At 46.6% G+C, this 11787-nt stretch overlaps 1 long non-coding RNA gene across 1 annotated transcript; it reads right to left on the bottom strand.

Moving 5' to 3' along the window:
- Window positions 1–1872: 1872 nt before the first annotated feature.
- LOC128949761 (uncharacterized) lies at window positions 1873–11511 on the bottom strand. Its single transcript, XR_008484282.1, has 3 exons — window positions 11398–11511; window positions 10940–11057; window positions 1873–2094 (listed from the first exon to the last, which is right to left on the bottom strand). It is a non-coding gene; the product is annotated as an uncharacterized LOC128949761 (long non-coding RNA).
- Between the last annotated feature and the right edge of the window lie 276 nt (window positions 11512–11787).

Here is an 11787-nt window from a genome sequence, read left to right as displayed (position 1 = left end):
ATATTGCCATATAATGTTATTTATATTCTACACTACAACTCTTCATATTACTTACACATATTTATATGTAAATTTATATTCATATTTTAGCAATTTCTCTTTATATATTTATTACATATTTCTATCTTAAGATCCACATTTCTATATTACTTATATTATTTAAAATACAACTCCTGCCTCTAACCAAATGAAAACCAAGGACACCCCTTTATTGGAACCAGATTTAAAATGTAGGAAGTAATATTATTTTTCAAAATTATAATGATATTCATATGGACATTTTAATTTATTTTATTCATAGATATTATATATATTAGAGAGAATACCTTCTAATATAATAAGAGATCTGTATTTTCTGTATTATAGATTTCTTTTCCTTATATTTATTTAAATTAAATATTTATAGAGATTTGTATTTGTATATATATTTGTATATCCGAATTGATATTTTATTTCTATCATTTATTTAAAAACCCCAGCCTATAACCTAATAACACCCCCCCCATTTATTTTAACTCCATTTAAATATTTTCATATTAACTATCTATATTTATATATCTTTGTGTATATATATATATATATATATATATAAAATAGACTATCATTTATCTATATGATGTTACAATTATATACCAGGTATTACAGTTTTATGTATGTATCTGTTATCTATATTCATGTCTACCACTCTAATGTTATATTTATTTTTAAATGTATATTTATTTCTATTTTCATCTCTATATTAAACCATACAAGTTCATTGACCCCACGCACCAGAACCACAACAGTACCGTACCTTTGTCAGCACCGGCACGCAGCACATGCTCGTCCCATCGCAGCGCATCAAAACAAAACCCATTGCTATTACTAACGGAACAAACGTCCCACAACGTCATTGAACCCTAATAAAAACTCAAATAAACCTAACTGTCAATAAATTTTAAATCCCACTATAAAGTAGCCCAAAACCTCCGCACATTCTCATCATAAACTTCCTCCTAAACCAGTATCTCAAAAACCCCAAAAAACTCAAATACACCTTGAAAATGACACAACTGCTAATAAAAACAAACACCCAGTAAAAACTAAATCAAACCAACTCACGAGACTCAAAACTGTACAACTGACCCTAAACATTACTAAAAAAAGTCCCCAAAGCTCTACCTTTATGCTAATGCACAAATAATAACCTATCATCTAGAAAAGTTATTTGAAAAAAATTAAAAAAAATAATTAAAACCATGAAAATAAAAAACCTAAACTATTAAAATACTAAAAAATATCACTACCTAAATTAAAAAACGTATTGCCTATAATAACCCACCATATAAATGCCCCTGTCCCAAAAAATAAAAAAAACTATCGAACCAGAAAGAAATCAGAACTTAGGAACACTAAAACCATAGCGTTCAAGACCTCACACCACATCCCTTATCATACACCAACTACAAACAACAGAAAACAATACAATGAATTCTTAAAAACCACCTTAAAACCACTACATTGAAAAACATTTCAAAAATTAAAAACTGCATTTAACAAAAGCCATCTCATAAATTCACACCCAAAACTCCAGCAGCCCAGCTGGCCCTACCAAAGATCTATGTTTATACATACAGCAAACAAAACCAAAATCCCAGTAATACCCATCAGAAATCTATGAAACAATCCCATTGAAATTAATCCGGCCTCAAATACAAACCAACCCATCCAGAAAGTCAGCTTCACTCAAAAAACAATTTACACAGAGTTAATAATACCAAGAAATAAAACAACACACCATATACCACCAATGAATATAATAGTCAAGTAAAAAAAAAAACACTACATTTTTTTCTTTTTATTTCTTAAACTAACTTCTTTTATTAGCTAGAACAAAAGATTTTGCCAGGACTGTAACAACAACAACAACCTCTTTTTCTTCTTCTCCTTCTGAAATGTCCCTTCTCACTCCCAAATTCCTTTCAACTCCTGAGTTTACATCCAAGCAAAAAGCAAAATTCGTGCACTCGTGCGTTCGCTGCTCCCGTCAGATTCTCTCTTCCCCTCCACATCTTCTCACACTTTCAGTCTTCACGCTGTCCCGCCGTGATGAGTCTGACAGAAGAATTGGCACAAGTTAACAGAGCATTTCCCTCCCTCCCTCCCTCTGCTTTCCTCAGCACATTTCAATCCATCCCAGGCCTGCAACGATGCACCCTCACCCCAAAGCTCACAGCAAGCGTGCAGCAGCTCAGGCTCACCTGGCTCCAGGGCTCTGTGCCTCGGATAGCCGAGGAAACTCCTGATGAGCCTCCGTTCCAATCAACTGGAATGCAAACTCACCTCCATCTCAGAGCCTCAGTGACCTCGGCCAGCCCCTTCCTCACTTCCCTGGGTCACAATGACTTCCAGGCACAAGGATGCCAAGCAGGTTTCTGTCTTTTCTCTTGAGTGCCAACAGGTCAAATATGTAGGCTTTGACATAACTAATTACCCTCTCTTTGAACTCTCCCAAGGACACTTTTAAAGAAAAGACACAAGATTGCTGCTACAGCCATGTGGGATCGGGAGGAAAGCAGCAAGGATCCCAGGCCAGCGGCGCGGCCGGGCAGTGTCACGTCCCTGCCGCCCTGTGACAGGGCGCACGGCTGCAGGGCCCCAGAGCCTGCAGGCCCTGGAGCTGCCACACGGATGGACCCGGTTCCCTCCCCGGGTGCCCAGAGGGAAACCTGAGGGCAGGTGTCCACCCCGAGGGTGCACCCAGAGCCCCGGGCACGGATGGAGTCACTGGCCGCTCTCTGGGGACGAGACCCTCCCTGCAGGTGACACTGCCTTGTCCTCTCCCTCCCTGTGGCACAGGCACCTCCAGGCTCCATGACCAGCCTCCTTCCGTCAGCATCCAGGTGCTGTGTCGGAGCCAGAGGGGTCGAGGCTTTCCAGAACCATAGCATCCTTTAGGCTGCAAAAGCCTTCTAAGGCCATCGAGCCCAGCTGCTGCCCCAGCACTGCCAAGCCCCCACCCAAATCAGGTCCCTAAACACCACATCTTGCCATGCTTCAAATGTCTCCAGCAATGGGGACTGCCCTGGGCAGCCCGCTCCTACGCCTGACCACCCTTTCAGTGAACAAATTGGTCCTCAAAGCCAATCTGAGCCTTCCCTGCTGCAACTTGAGGCCATTTCCTTTTGTCACGGCACTTCTTACCGGGGAGATCTCGGCACTTCAACCTTACCTGCTCCTTCCCTAGGAGCTCTCTGGCTTGCCTGCATGAGAGGAGAAACACTCCCAGCACAGGAACGGCAGCTCAGCAGGTCCCACACCAAGGCAGGGGAGCAGCTGTCCTCACCACAGCTCCCGTGTCAGCTCTCACAGATCGGCTCTGCTCTGCCTCCCGGGGGCAGATCTCTGCTCAGCGCTTCAGAATTGCCTGTTTGGAGGAGGGGGAAAAAACAGGTTAGCCAAGATTTTTATCCAGACTTATCTGATGTCTTTGCCTGCTTTGCCTCTTCCTGACTTCCTCCTGCTAAGAAAACAGCTGCCTTTGGACTTCTAGGGGCAACTGCCACGTAATGCTTGAAAAGGAACTACAGAAAAGTGCCTCATTTTTCAAGACTCAGCCAAGAAGACAGACAACTGCACCTTCTCCATCCCCACTGCCTGCAGAGCTGCCAGGCACCAGGCCAGCTCTGCTCCTGCTTCCGGTTGTTCCCAACTCTGCTGCAAGAACTGAAGGCTGCTTTGGCGTTCCATTGCTCCGCTTCTCCCCAGAAAAGATCTTCCAGTGCCATTCTCCCTCCACGGGAAGGGCCCTTCTGTCTCACACGCTCGGTGACACGAGGCTGCGCCAAGCTGCAGCAGCCTCTGCTCCAGCTGGGAAGGGCTTTCTTCCTCCTCTGGCACCTGCCTGGCACAGGTTGCTCACACATGCTGGGGCTGCCCCATCCCTGGAAGTGTTCCAAGGCCCATTGGTGCTCTGGGATCAGGCTCAGAGCAACCTGGTCCATGGAACCGTGTCCCTGCCCACGGCAGCAGGCTTGGAACGAGGTGATCTTTAGAGCCCCTTCCAACCTGAATTATTCCATGATTCCATGAACTCAAAAAACTCGGGGAAGAAATCTGTAAAGTCACTAAATACATAAAAGCATATCCCCATCAGCATAATTTTGAATGAAAAGTATATCTACAAACAGGGAGAAATATTCTATGTATTTGCTCTTGCTACCTTTCAGGCGTAATTTTAGCTATCTCTTCCAGTTTTAAAATATTCTCTTTTGAAATAATAAGCAGTGTTCAAATTTTAGCATTTATACACTATTGCAGAAGCAAAAATTGCTGACAATCAGGCCGTGTCATTCTCTATGGAGCAGAGCCATCGTGACAGCATTCCTGGGACAGAAATTTTACAGGATGTCACTCCACAGAGAGCACCAAAATCCATATCAGTTGGCAGTTCTGCTCCTCCACATCAGAAAGCTAAACTAGGACAAGACAGCCTCGGGATTCACGAATGGCAAGGCAATAAGAGACACGCCTTAATAATATCATTACAATTTCCACAGATCTGCCACCTGATCTGCGACAGCACAGCACCCTGGCCCAGAGGAAGGTGAGCCTGCCCAGGACAGGGGTGGAACTAGGTCGTTTTCAAGATCTCTTCCACCCCAAACCATTCTGCGGTGTGATGACACAGGAGAGTTGTAAGGGAGAAGAAGGATGAATTCCTTTGGAAGGATCATTGTTTGCCTCTCTAGTAGCAGGCTTTGCTGGCAGGATTGTTTTGCTCTTGCACTGACCTTGGCTGAAGGTGCTTCACCCTGCAGAGAGCGGTGACAGCCTGCTGCACACGCTGTTCTTGGGCAGAGCGCACGGAGCCAGAGGGCAAAGAGCCCCCAGCAGGTCCGTGACAGGAGCGGATGCTCCTCCCCACCTTTGGAAATATCCATTAGGGATTTTTCCAGCAGATGGCAACAGCAGACCGGCGTGGACTGCAAGGGCAGACTCTGCGGGCTGCCTGAAACCTGGCTGGGCTCCACCCAAAGCACCTCTCGGGTCTGCTCCTCCCGCTCCTGGCATTGAGCCTGGCTGGCAGCCCAGGGCATGGTTACTGGAATACAGAATGAATCAGTGCTGCAGGAAACTGCACAACAAGCTCTGCAGCTCTTGCTGTGTGTGCAGGCCTTAAAACACACCTGGTGCATTTGGAACAGATGAAAATTATGGCTCCCCCTGAATAAACATGATTTCTCTCCTAGATATCATTTTGAAAAATAATACTTCAAGGGGTGATCAGAATGGGAGCACAGACAAACACCAAGAATAAAAACTACAGCGTTTGATGCTTTATCAAAAGGTGTGCCTGCCCTACCGTGTCGGGAAGCTGGACTGCTGGACCCAACTTTGCAGCACATTCTTGTCATTGCTTCTGAGCCACCTTCACCAGCTGCTCTCGTGGCATTTGCCGTGCCATTTGCAAATTACAATACGAGCGAACCTGGAAGGCAAAACACAAGATAAATTTACAGCTGGACAGTCAAATCTTTTTCTCCAAAATGCAATCAATGTACAGCTTTCCCCTTAAGCTGAAGTACAGGCCAAATTCATAGAATCACTCGGGTGAGAGAAGCCCTTCAGGCAGTGAAAACGAGCATTTAGGTGTGGTATGAAGCTTGGGGAGCCCTGAAGAGGCCGTAAAAGTCGACTGATATTCTTTGGAAATTACAAATAAAAAATGGGAGGAATGAATTTACAATGAACCCAGTGCGGAAACGCCGCAAGGGACAGCTTGCAGGGGAGATGCCTGAAAGCCAAAGCTGTGCTTCAGTGGCATCTGAGGTGGCAATTTTGCAGAGTGCCTGTACACAAGTTTCTTTTCACTGCGAGCAGTGAGCAGCGGCTCAGAAGACCTGGCTGTAAAAAACACAGGTTATTGTCCCCAAGCACATGCCAGTGGTCTGGAAAAGGGTGACACTTGTTGACATGACTGTTGTGATTGCTCAAGGGGAGAGCTCCTCAGTCCTCCTCACTTCACTGATGCTCCCCATTGGGGCGCAGGTGAATGGCACCACTGGGCTGTGCTTCACCTCCCTGGGTATATTCTGTGCAGGGAACTGCAATGCCATTGCAACTTTTCTGCTCTCACGTCATTCTTCCAGAAAAAAAACCAGTACCTTGAAGGGGAAAGTGCCCTGTCCCTGTCCCACTTCCTTTGTCACTTGTGCTAACCCACAGCACACACTCCCTGCACATGTTATCTGAATGTTAACTCTGTTTACAAGTGCTGTGAATAAACCCCAATCCAACTGAGAAAGTTCCTCTTTGCTCACATTTCAATACAAGGCTGGAACTATCACCTTGCAAAGAACTTTCCTCTACCACTGCTAGATGCAAAACCAAAAAGTAAACCTAGGAATGCCTGCCACACTCCAGCACACAAAGCTGCTGCTGCTGCTTTTAATGGCTTAGCCTGAGGGCTTTGCTGCTCTTCCTTTGCTCTGCTAATGGGAAGGACTGGGAGACCTCTTTGAACTAGCTACACATACCAAAGACCGAATAAACAAGTATTCTTCATCCCATTTCTCTTAAGAGTTTGTCCTGACAGATGCCTTCTCCCTCCTGAGGTGTGGATTATAGTTTGTGTTTCCCTTTTTTTCCCCCTTTAGCCCTGGAAGCATTTCACACCCTGCTGGGCAATGCCCAGAAGTAATCAGACTGACTGAACACGGGAAACGCAGACAAAAGAAAAGGCTGGAAGCTACTGTTCTTCTCCCAGCTGGCACCGCCAGCTCCTGAGGGCTCAGCCACGACAGCCCACGTTTGTGACAGTACCTGTACGCTCTGGGTGTGTGCAGCCCTTGCGTCGTGCGGCAGCCTGGAGCTGCAGGCTCAGATATCCACCGCGAGCTCCTGGATCTTCCAGGACAAAGCCAGCTCTCCCTGCTGCTCCCGTGTTGCGCTGCCTGTGGAGCAGGGAGGGAAGGAGAGGCACACAGGTTAGCACAGTGGCAGTGCACGAGCTGCCAGGCGTCACCCATCTGACCCGCACCAAAGAGGAAATCTTAATTTTCAGAACTTCCCATCATGCCACACAAGACACTGAAGCCGTCCAAATCTGGAAGGGATAGCCTGGCATGATGCCTCCCCCAGGTCATATCTTACATCAAGAATTCTTTTTCTCCTGCACAAGGCTCTATATCCTACTTGGACAGATATACAAATATCTATAGAAACTACAGATATTCAATAAGCCATCTTAAATCATAACAGCCAGGCCTCTGTACGACCATGCTTAACTCCTGCTCAGCTCACGCCATCTCCCCGTTCCTCAGGCATCAGAAACCACTGAAACTCCCGTGTTTTCCTGGGGGCTGCCTGCCTGCTGCCCTCCTCTCACCAACGGGGCCACCTGCCAGGCTCCCCAGGGCACAGCAGCCTCCAAGGGGAGCATTCGTCTGTTTGAGAGGTGATGGAAAGCCTGGGGAAAAAAAAAGCTCAGCGACACTGTGGCTCTGAAGGTGCAAGAACCATTACCCTGGAGACGTGCAGCTCACCTGGTTCATGCTGGGCAAGTTCTCTGCTCGCTTCACCTGAGCGTTCAGCTGGAGAGATCCATTTCCACGCGCTGGGCTGGCTCCATCTCCGTCCCTGCTGCGAGAAGGTGTTCAGGGGGATGCCGCTGCCCGCTCAGCAGACGCTTCACACACTCTGCCAGCAGCAGGGGCAGCCTTTGAGGCCACACCAGCCTGGCACAGAGTCACTGAGCCATTCTGACTGTGTTAACAGCACCACGGATGAACCCCCATACCCTCTGGCCTTCATTCTCCGGCACCCCGAGCCCCGCGGCTGCGCGGCAAAGAAGGAAAGCGGGCACCGGAAGAGAGGAGCGAGAGCAGGGCATGACAAAGGGCGGCGAGGGAGGGCGGGCTGTGCAGGAAAGCGGGACGGGAAGGGAAAGCCCGGGAGGGGGGAAGAGGGAGGGTGGACAGAGGAGGCAGAAACGGGGAAGAGAAAGGGAGTAGCGGGGAAGGGGCTGGACAGGAAGGAGCCGGGCTTGTGGGGGGAGAGGGAATGGGGGAAAGGGAGCGAGAGAAGGCGAATACGGGGAGAAGGAAGGAGGGCGAGAGAGAGGGACGGGCGGGGAAGCCTCACAGAGCCCCGGCTGCACCCCGAGCCCGGCCCGGCGCCTCGCCCTGCCCGGGAGGCTGCGCTCGGGGGAGCTCGGCTCGCTCCGGAGTCACTCGGCTCCAGTCGGCTCTTCGGCTAAACTCGGCTATTGTCGGCTAAACTCGGCTATTGGCGCCTGCATTCGGCTGCATTCGTCCCTTCGGCGCGCTTCGGCCGAACTCGGAGCCGCTCTCTGCGCGTTCGGCTGAGCTCGGCTCGGCTCGCCTCCCCGAGGGCGGGCAAGCGGCGCCGCCTCACGTTAAACTCGCCCGGCTCGGGGCTCTCCTGCTGCCGCGTCCCGCGGGCGGCCCGGCCATCGCACCGACACGACCGGGAGCGCGGGGTGGCACAGGAACTCATTACGCTGTGACCGCACTCGCGCTAATTAGCGCGCACGAGAGCGGCGGGCTCGGTTCGGCCGAGCTCGGCTCCGTTCAGGCAGCCTCGCAAGCCTGGCCTCGGTTCCCTCGAGCCCGTCAGGTTCGGCCGGTCTCGCCTTGGTTCGGCTGAGCTCGTTCCATTCGGCCGAAGGCGGCGTCGTTCAGTCGTGTTCTTATAAATACCTTTCTTTATTGACTGTATATTTCTACATTTAGATTTATACTTCCATAACACTTCTATGATTCCAAATAAAACCCCCGTCTCTAACCAAATAAACACAAAAAAAGCCTTCTTTTGAACGATATTGAAATATTTTTATACTTTTGTATAATTATATTCACATTTATATTTATAGTTTCTTTTGATGCATTATATTCATAATTATATATAATAGATACAAAATTCTAGGAAAGTATTTAAATTATTATTTATATTAGGTATCACATCTACTGCTACAACTAATTTTTTCTTATAGGTTTAAATTTTATATATATCTGTATATATTTATATTTCTATACTTAGATTTCTCCCTTTATATTATTTGTAGTTATAATTTTTACAATCAAAACACTGCCTATTGACAAATGAAAAAACCCACTTGGTTTAACTATTTTAAAAAATATTTTCATGCTTATAATTGTCATATTTATATTTATAATTTGTTCAATATTACATGAGAACATACCTGCTCCTGCACTGCAGTGGGGCTCCCGCTCCTGGGGACCTTGGGGTGCCCATACGGCATCAGAGCCCCGCGTCTTCATCCCCTTCTCCTCTATTTAGAAACTACACTGGAACTTTTTTCTGGAAACAAAGACATTACCTAAATCCTCTCTCCGTGTCCCAGACAGATGGATATTCAGTTATTAGTTGGCTGGGCAGCAGTTTCTTAAATAGAATGATAAACAGGATGCGAACATTTTAGCTACAAGCAAATAGGCAAATCTGAACAAGGTACTGGTGGCCAACACCAACCACCAAAGTGATTTTGAAGGAATTTTTTAAACAATAAAATAATGATACCACAAAAATTAAGCAAAAAGCTAACTACTGGCTAAGAAAGAAGGAAAAATTAACTTTTGACAGCAACAACGTTCCAACCACACAGGTTTTTCCCCATGTCATACCTTGTAACTACCTCTCTTGGCAATTCTCATCATGTATCCCAAAAGGAATAAATACCTCAGAGCGTCCTAAAGCAAAAAGTAGCACATGTGAGCCCCTCACACTCCTGGGAGGCCGGCACAGCGTGCACTGAGTCTGCAACAAATTCTGCTCACTGAGGGTCTGCAAACAAAGGTTCAACTGATGAATTGAACTGATTTTAAAGAGAGGTTTTCGAAGCACTGAAGCACAAGAAAGAACAAGCAGAAACAATTCTTAAAAAAAACCTGCAAGTTTCGTTTAGCATATATGCGACTGATTTCCACCCTGTGGCTTCTCACTTGGATTCGTCTGCAGGTTCAGGAAGATGACAATGCACACTCTGCCTTCCCTGAGCCCCCCACAGCAGCGGAGCGCTGCTCCGTGCGCTCAGATCATCAGGAACTGGATTACACGTGCCCGGATGGACCGGAACTGCTCTGCTGCAGATTCAGGAGACGATGGCAGAGAGGGGCTGGCCGAGGCGTCGTCCCAGTTCCGTTCCTGTGTGACGAGGAGCGGTTTGTTCCCAGCAGCTGCAACAATCCCCAGCTCGCTTCCGTGGTGAGTGCCGATGGCACACAAATGGCAGCCCGAGGAAATCGTGTTCTGGGCTCTAAGTGGTTGGGACGGGGTCCGATTTTTTGTTTTGTATCTGTATGATGATTAGTACGACAGGGCCCTGACCGATGACGCGGCAGCACAGAATTAAAAACTGCTCGATAGGATTACATCGACTTCTAGGAAAAGACAAAAGCCTAGCACCCTTCTGAAATCTACTTTTAATCCAAAGCACACGGATTGTCACCATGCTGCACCTTCCAGCTTTTCAAAGCAGCTTACTTCTGAAGACCAGGAAACACTGATTTCTACAGAAACAACGGGCAACCCCCAGGCTAATCTAAGCACTACTGTTTAATAGGGGACCTGCCAGCGTGCCAGTCCAGCCTACAGTGTGCTTTATTTCAGTCTAACATCCCCACAAAATTCTTCTCATGTCTCCCAACTCTGAAATCTTATTTTCCCCTAAAGCTTCTCATCATTAGCAATTTCCAAGTAACATGCTTTTTTTACAGCATTCAAAAATGTCATGCTGGACTGTGCTAGAGAGTAATCTGCAAATATAAGCTTAGCAAAGTTTGAACTGACTTGTCCAGAGAAAAAACCTGCAACTGAACACCTACACCTGCCTAAAAAGAGCTAACAAGCCCCTGGCAGCTGCCAGCATCAAAGCACAGTGGATGTTTCTAATACAGGGTAAGGATAACAATATCACCTTTTGTTCTCTCCAGCTTGTTTTCCCTGCAGTCATATTTTGCTTCTTATGATTTTTCTAGTCTCTGTATCTTCTTGGACAGCACCGAGCCTGAAGACAAGGATACGAGAGTCTTTCCCTGCCGTACAGAGAGAACCAGGAAAACAGTTAAAAAAAGAACAGGGTAGTTTGAAATTCATACTTGCAATGAGAAGCAGCGCCTAACCAACAGAACAAAAGTAAACAAAGCACGGTACCTCACTGGGGATAGAAGACTTACAAACTCTCCAGAATTTACAATTCTAGCGACCATCCCCTTTAGGACAGCAGCCAAGTGTCCTATGGGGTGCTGCTACACCAAAGAACGATGGGAGAGGCTCCAAAGAGTGAAAAGAACAATATTTTGCAAAGACAAAAAATCTTGCAAAATAACAAAAATGCAATAGATATAAACTACAGGGCAAGAGTAAAAGTGTTACCTTTGGGATCTGGAACCATCCAGGTGAGCAACTGATAACTGGATCCTCAACAGAGTTTGAACCCTTCAGGACACAAAAGGGTTTTCCCCAGAAATTTCACAGATTGAGTTTTGATAGAAGTCACGGGTGCTGCAAAGAAAAAAAACGTGAACCATAAACGCCTACAGTAGATTTTTTAAACAAGTGCTTGGATAAAAGAATCTTACGGAACGTGAAGTAGTAAAAAAGTGAAACCAATATCAGACCTGCCTATTTTCTCACCATTGTACAAGAAAATCCTAAAAGCAGTATAAATTCACTGCCTAAATCCGGTCATGGGATGTAACCAAGAACAATTTAGGCATTTGCTAATCTAGACAGAAACCTTTTCTGGATGCTAGTGTCAAATCA

Source organism: Melozone crissalis, unplaced genomic scaffold, assembly GCF_028551555.1.
Source record: "Melozone crissalis strain CALT ecotype California unplaced genomic scaffold, PUWL_Pcris_2 ptg000280l_1, whole genome shotgun sequence".
Classification (NCBI taxonomy): Eukaryota; Metazoa; Chordata; class Aves; order Passeriformes; family Passerellidae; genus Melozone; species Melozone crissalis.
This window is presented reverse-complemented; position numbering and strand designations above follow the sequence as displayed.